Source organism: Cebus imitator, unplaced genomic scaffold, assembly GCF_001604975.1.
Source record: "Cebus imitator isolate Cc_AM_T3 unplaced genomic scaffold, Cebus_imitator-1.0 Scaffold267, whole genome shotgun sequence".
Taxonomy (NCBI): Eukaryota; Metazoa; Chordata; class Mammalia; order Primates; family Cebidae; genus Cebus; species Cebus imitator.
In genome coordinates this window covers 1,385,945-1,392,807 of record NW_016107582.1, presented here as the reverse complement: position 1 = coordinate 1,392,807, position 6,863 = coordinate 1,385,945, and the positions used below count along the sequence as shown (strand labels likewise).

At 41.3% G+C, this 6,863-nt stretch overlaps 1 protein-coding gene across 4 annotated transcripts in view; it reads right to left on the bottom strand.

Annotated features, from left to right (window-relative positions):
* Window positions 1-5,949, bottom strand: part of TBPL1 (TATA-box binding protein like 1) — a 30,150-nt gene extending 24,201 nt beyond the window's left edge. Inside the window, exons 1-2 of one of the 4 annotated variants that reach the window (XM_017500637.2) lie at window positions 5,666-5,949; window positions 630-708 (exon numbers count right to left, since the gene is read on the bottom strand). The gene's annotated coding sequence lies outside the window, so the exon portion shown is untranslated. Of the gene's footprint in view, window positions 1-629; window positions 709-5,561; window positions 5,639-5,665 lie in introns of those variants that run through there. The other 3 variants (XM_017500638.2, XM_017500639.2, XM_017500640.2) reach the window with 3 other exon arrangements.
* Between the last annotated feature and the right edge of the window lie 914 nt (window positions 5,950-6,863).

The window sequence follows — 6,863 nt, the reverse complement described above, 5'->3', positions numbered from 1 at the left end:
AAAAAAAAAAAAAAAAAAAAAAAAAAAAAAAAAAAAAAAAAAAAAAAAAAAAAAAAAAAAAAAAAAAAAAAAAAAAAAAAAAAAAATTGCCCGCAGAGTCCTCAGACTATCTAAAACTAAAGGAAATATATATCTCTATCTATTTGGTGCAACTGTCATCATTTCCTCTCTTAAACAGGAAAACAAAAGTCACACCTCTACACACACACATATTTGCCAACCTCCTTAGTGTGTGGAATCTTATAAAAACCAGCTAAAACAAATAAACAAAACCAGCACAACTAGGAAGAAGGAATTATAACATTTTGCCCTGAATATTTAAAGCAAAATATGCTTTTAATAGTATATTTTATATAAACCTCTATAGCACATATATTATAAAAATGGATTTCAACTAAAAACCAAGACCTGGAGATTAGCCAAAATAGGAAAGAACAGTAGTTTGCAGTTCACTTGTTTAGGCAGAAACAGTTATTTTTAGTCAGCAGTTTCCAATATCCACACAACTCAACTAAAACATTTGGACTTAGCTTTTTAAAGTTAGCTATTTCAACAGCAGCCTAAACAAAACTATAATTGTCAAATTATTTTCCTGATTAGGTAGCTTCAGTATTTGTTTTTAGTCTTACCATAAACAATTCTGCAATCCTACGAAGTCATTCTTGAGCCACTTGAATTACTGGAGCAGAGCAGCAATTTTAGCTACTTCTAAAATTACAAAAAAAGCAACTATTAGAACATTTATAGTGGCACACAAAACTCACAATAAATGGCTTTACACTGATACTAACAAGTTTCAAGTTTACCATCAACCAAGATTATACAAGCAAAAAATAGTGGCTTCTAAAGAAAGCTTAATTCTGTTAAATGAAACCATTGGGGTCTATTCCTTTTATTCAGAAGTATCATACAGCTAAACAAGTCAAGTCCACAGGGAAACAGCATTTCAATAGCTGCAACGCAGTGCCAGCCCAGGCTTTGTTGGCTTTCCTTTTCCAAGAAACAGAGATGTCTCTCTTTACTTAGTCCATCTGCCATCAGTGATAACCAGATGCCTGTGCGACAATTCAAAACTTAAAAAAAGTGCTTCCCCCTTCTAAAACCTAACAGCAGAGATGAGTCCAACAGTCAGTGACCAGAAAGAAAGAAAGAATTTCAACGCTCTAGTAGAAAGCCTCTCAACAAAAGAAACAAAGCATCCAAGGGTCTAACAGTTCACCTTTAATATACTATCCAGTGCTACTGCTACTAACACCTGCTAATACTTTTCTCAGCTTTTAAATAAAGTTCTAAGTGCTTTATACTTAATTCTCACAGCAACCCTGTAAGGTAGTAGTAATATTAACCCCCTAGTATAGATGAGAAAACTGGGGCTCAGGGCAGGGAGAAAGCTATTTAATACTTAAGGCCATTCCATTAATTAAAAGCACAGCCATGATGCTGAACACAAGCAGCCTGTAGCTAGAGTCCACACTCTTTTAAGTGTTGTACCAACCGTAATATCAAGAAAACGTAACTGATTCTGATCAAAACTCTTCGTCTCACAACGGAAATACTTGTAATTTATCAGGAGTGGGAAAGTTAACACCTGATTCTTTGGAACCACTTTATTAATGGAAATACATTTTTTTTCTTTTTTTAAGTAAAACTTAAGTCCTCACCTAGTGAGTTAAAAAACAAAAACATACCATAGGCCAATGTCTACAGACAGATGTCTATCTTGTGCTAAGCACAATTCAATGCTAAAGTCATTCACATATGTCCTAAAAAAACTCTGTCCTTAACACACCATCTAGTTTTCGGTATTTTTAATTAATGGATGGTGAAAGTAACCAACAGCCAAACTTCTGTGCTGTATTTTTTGGTGAAATTTTAAACAGTTTCATTATTGCCTCCCAAATGAAAGCACATCTGAACTGCCAGAAATCCTTAAGTTTTTTGAACATTTAATGGGATCCATAGCAGCATGCTTCCACCCACAAAACCGGCCTTTTAAACCAAATTCTCAACTTTATCACCCTTTAGTCACAGATGAGTAGAATTTCTGTCATGACCTGATTCCTTTCCACTAAGGACATACTTCTGGAATTCTGCTTTTTCACAACTATACAAACACACAAACTCCATCTGCCTTCTAAAGAAAAGACTGGTTAATAATACAAATATCAAATCTGTCTATGTAGCCTGGAAAAACCTCAGATATGTATAGTTTCTCATCCTTTTGAAATTTCCCAAAGTGGTAGTCATGTGACAAGAGCAAATACCGTATCTATGCAAGTGAAGGTAGTCCATCATTATCCTTATTGTTTGAATTGGTCAGAAGAAAGCTCTACTCATGAGTCACTGCTTATAACTTGCAGGCCCACAGCCGGAATACAGAGTTGAAATTTTAGGCATCAAGAATCAGATTTCAAAAAGGTTCTCTTCATTCACTAGCTAAGCCCTTGAAGTGAAATATAATAAACATGTATCTTCTTCTATTAAAAAGGTAATCTTCAAAATACACACACAGGGCAGGAACATCCAATATGATAGCAACTCATACTCCTAATCCTCAAGAAACTTCTAATTTAGTAGGGGTGATGAAGTCCATTCACCAATAATGACAGTACCAGGCAGTATGTAATAAAGAATTTAAAATTCAAATTGTGTCTGTCATGTTTTGTTACCCACATATGTCATTTCTCTGCATCTACAAGTGCACAAAAAGCACCTGAAGGGAAACACCTCTTTCATCCAGCTTTACACACCTGACACGGCACCAGGCATACAGAAGGTTCAACAAAATGGACGTAAATTTCAGGGAATCTTTATTAGTTCAAATGTCACAATACAGTTAACATTTGAAAACAGAGATTTTGACTCAGAGACAATTAGGAAACATTCTACTATAAATTCTTCTAAAATCAACTTAAACGTTTGTATTTTATAGCAATAATTTCACCACATGGTCTATGACGAAACAGAAGGAAATCAATACCTAGGTTATTATTGGTCTCCATCTAAAAACTGTCCCTATGTTCACTCAACTAGATTATACAATATTTGCTGATTTTAAAATAATGTGCCACGTCCATGAGAAGAAATAATTTTCTCCAAAAACATTCAGCTATATGTTTCTTAAGTATTTGTTCTCCTTTATAGCAATTCTGCATTCTGTAAGTGTTCATCCACAAAAATGTTGATGTGACAATTTTCTGTTAAGAATAACTTGGGGAAATCACTGTAAGTAGTTCCCTCAAATTTGGCAGAATGTAATTTCAGTCAAAATTGATTTTAAGAATAATTTTTTAATAAGAATCATGAAAATCTGAGGTGCGATTTAAAACACACAACAGGCTCTACAATACTCTTCAAAAAAAGTGACTGTCTGCAATTGCAGTATTATCATTTGGACTCCTAATGTCTTTCATTCTGCTAAGTCAAAAATTTTAACGTACTTTATTTTAGTATAAGCTCTTGATTCTCAGCACAAGGTTCTTAACCTATTGTATTCACAACAAGCAATTATTCAGAATAAATACAGAATATCTAACATAACCACTCCAATTTTCCAAATAAAGAGGAGGTGTAAGGAAAAGGCAATGGACAAAAATCACATTAATGAAATGCATATGCAGGCCAAGGACACATGTTGAAAATGCCACAAGAAACAGACATGATACAGCATTAAAAAATCATTTTTGATTGGGACATGATTAAGAAAAGAGAGGAATTAAACCACCACCAAAGTTGGGAGTATGGGGGAAGAGGAGAACAGGGAAAGCAGACACTGGATTGTTAACAAAGATGGAAGCTACGGCTTGACCCTCACTCAAACAATGAAGAGACAGAGACAGAGACAACAGCAAATAAGGTCTAGGTCTAGTGAGTCTGATAGCAGCCCTGAGGTTGAGGGACACTTCGTCAAGTCTCATATGCACAAAGATAATCCCAGGATTCAACATCCACAGCCTCAACTGTGGCTATCCCAGCAAATCCTTCACAGAACTGCTACAAAGATTAAGCAACAGTCTTTGATTCATTAAAGATGTTAATACTGTCTTTTTCTTCTTAGGGTCTTAAAATGCAACTTAGGTTTCCCAATGTTCACACTTTCCATTCTGTCCACTTCTTTGCACACGAATGAAATTCCTTTAACAGACACTGGACCTCAATTCCATATTAAAAGCTTAAGATGCTAAAACTATATTCTCGCTGGCCCTCATTCAGGAATAAGCCAGCCAATCAAGGGCACACCGCAGTAGGTCACTACAGTTTCCGATACTGATTTTGAGGGCAGAGGGTATGTAAAGAGGAGCCTGGGGAAAGGATGACACCTTTTTTTGCTTAAGAGAAGCCAGGTTTAACAAAAGGGGTGGGGGACAAACAGGAGCTGTGGTTGAACTAATTGCCCCTATGATTTGTCAATTTTATTTTCATCTTTAATCTTCAACTTTAGGTAAAGAACTTTGTTTGTATATGTGGCCTTTTCATTGTGCTACAGGAAAACCTCAATTACTCACCTAAAATGATTTTGGAAAGCATAAAACCATTAAGCAGCTTGTGATGTAAGGCTAAAAAGATAGCATAAACTGGTACTTCACTGGGCATACCAAACTGAAATTCTTTCAACCAGACAGTGCTAAAAGTCACTTCTCAATTGGAATGAACTGCCATTTTCTCAAAGAGACTACGAAATTATGCCAGGATGGCTGAACCTTCTTATGCATCTCTTTTTAAATTTCCCCGTAGTCCACATTGCTCAAACATACACACACACCCTACTCCCTTTTCTTGAGTCACAGTTTTAAGGCACTGTTCTGAACCCTAAATACAGAAGCTCATGCTACTTACTGTAAGGGTCGCTTTGGAACTGCAGGTGACAGATGCAGAGAGCTCACAGATGTGGACTGACTGCAGTTTGAGTCTTATTGCAATAAGCACATTGACAGAGCCTGCAGATGCACATCTCGGCAATAGAAGAGTTTTTTTTTTTTTTAAGTCCTTATACCCTATTAGATTTACTTTTAGGGCTTTTACGGGCTATTTTTAACACTTATTCCGGCTCTCATCCCTGCTTTAGCCCTACCCACAATTCATTTTCTCTTCTTCAGTTCTAGACCCTTCTCTATCAATCCTAAATTTGGTCAAAAATAATAATTATAAGATAAAGCGGGGATGCCGGCATCACCAGAACCAGAAACCGATGAAGCCGCTTTTTGGGAGCTACTAGAGAGGCCGCCGTAAGTTTTCTGAGAAGCAACGGACCCCTAGCATCATTGCACGGTCCCTCCTCCCCTAGGAGATGGCTCCAGAGACAGATGAGGAATCTTTCTTCCCTGTCTTTCCTAGTGGTGGCTTAACCGAAAAATAACTCCTCTTTTCTTATCCTACACCAAGCTCGATAACGCTTCCAGGTACGGACGCCCCACCCCCAACCCGTTATCCCTAACGAGATCCCCAAATATCGCCCAGTCCTCTTCAGAACTGAGCCCTCCCTCGGCCACCAGATCGGTTTCCCCCACCTCAGAGGCTGCCCTCCAGTTGCCCGCCCCCGCACACCCCACCCCAAATCTGACCTGGGCTCCGCACATGCCCACCCTGCGCCCAGATGCCCTGCACCCGACGTTCGGGCCGCTCAGCCTCCCGCGCTCCCCGAGTCCAGGGTCGCCTAGGGGGTTACCGTGGGAAGAGGGAGCGGCGGCAGAGGACGCGGCGGCAGCGCTGCTGCCGGTTGCGTCGGATGCGAAGGAGAAGCTGGAGGACAAGGATGAGGATGAGACGGGCGCGCTCCCCAGTCTCCATGGAACTCCCGCCCCGGCCCGTTGCTAGGAGCCCCCGAGGCTCGGACTCCGTCTTCCCGGCTTTGTTGTTCCGGGTGCGAGGCGGCCGCTGCTTCCCCGCGACAATAAATAGACCAGACGCGGAGGAGCATAGAGACAGCGCGCGGAGGCTAGAGCGTCGCCGGACAAGGAGCTCCTGGGTGCCTCGCTAGCCACTCATTTCCGGCTCTCACTGCTCCCGTCACTTTCCCTACCCCCTCCCCCACGCTTCCTTCCTCTTTCCTGGTCCGCAAGTCAGGTCCGTCCTGCTCACCCGCTGGGCGCGGCGGGGGCAGGGGAGGTGGGTTGGGGGGAGGTGAGTGGTGGAGTGGAGGCGGTGCTAGTGGGCATCGGGCTAGACTTTTTTAAGAACCGCTTGAAAGGGTTCTGAAAACACCATGTATCCCTTGTATATTTTTAGTTGATATCTAAACGTGTAGTAATTTCTGGCATACGGCCGAATATTTAGGTGGACTTTTTTTTTGGTCAAAACCTTAGAACTTTCTCGTTAGCCCATTAAATTTATACAAAAGGTCCTCTCCAACCCCCCATTATATAATTGGTAAAGCTAGCTCTTACCGACCAGACGAGATTTATTTTCTGCCTGAAAAAAGTCCTTCGCTTTTTCAGTCAAAATGAACGCGTTAATTTATGATGTCGCGATAACTTCCCCTAGTGAGATTCCTCACTGGGGAAATTGGAATCCTGGTCTTAGAGCGACAGGGGATGACGGATAGAGGGAAGGAAGGGGGAGAGATGGAGACACAAGCTGTGGAGAGACGGAGGGATAACGCAGGAGTGTAGGCCACCTCTGTCACCTGTCCCTTCCACATTCCTTACTCGACGTGGGTTTGCGGTCGGGACAGTCCCTCGGGAACGGAGAGGCAGATGCAGGAAGGATGGGATGTGGGAGAAGGCGGCTACTGGCGAGGACTCAGCCCGGAGTAGGAGGGCGTCTGGGGACAGAGACCCCTCCGCAGCTCTGCGCCCAGGTAGCCCTGCAGGGGCCTGGAGGACCTCGGGGGTGCACAGTCACCCGTTTGAACCGCCGCGATGGGG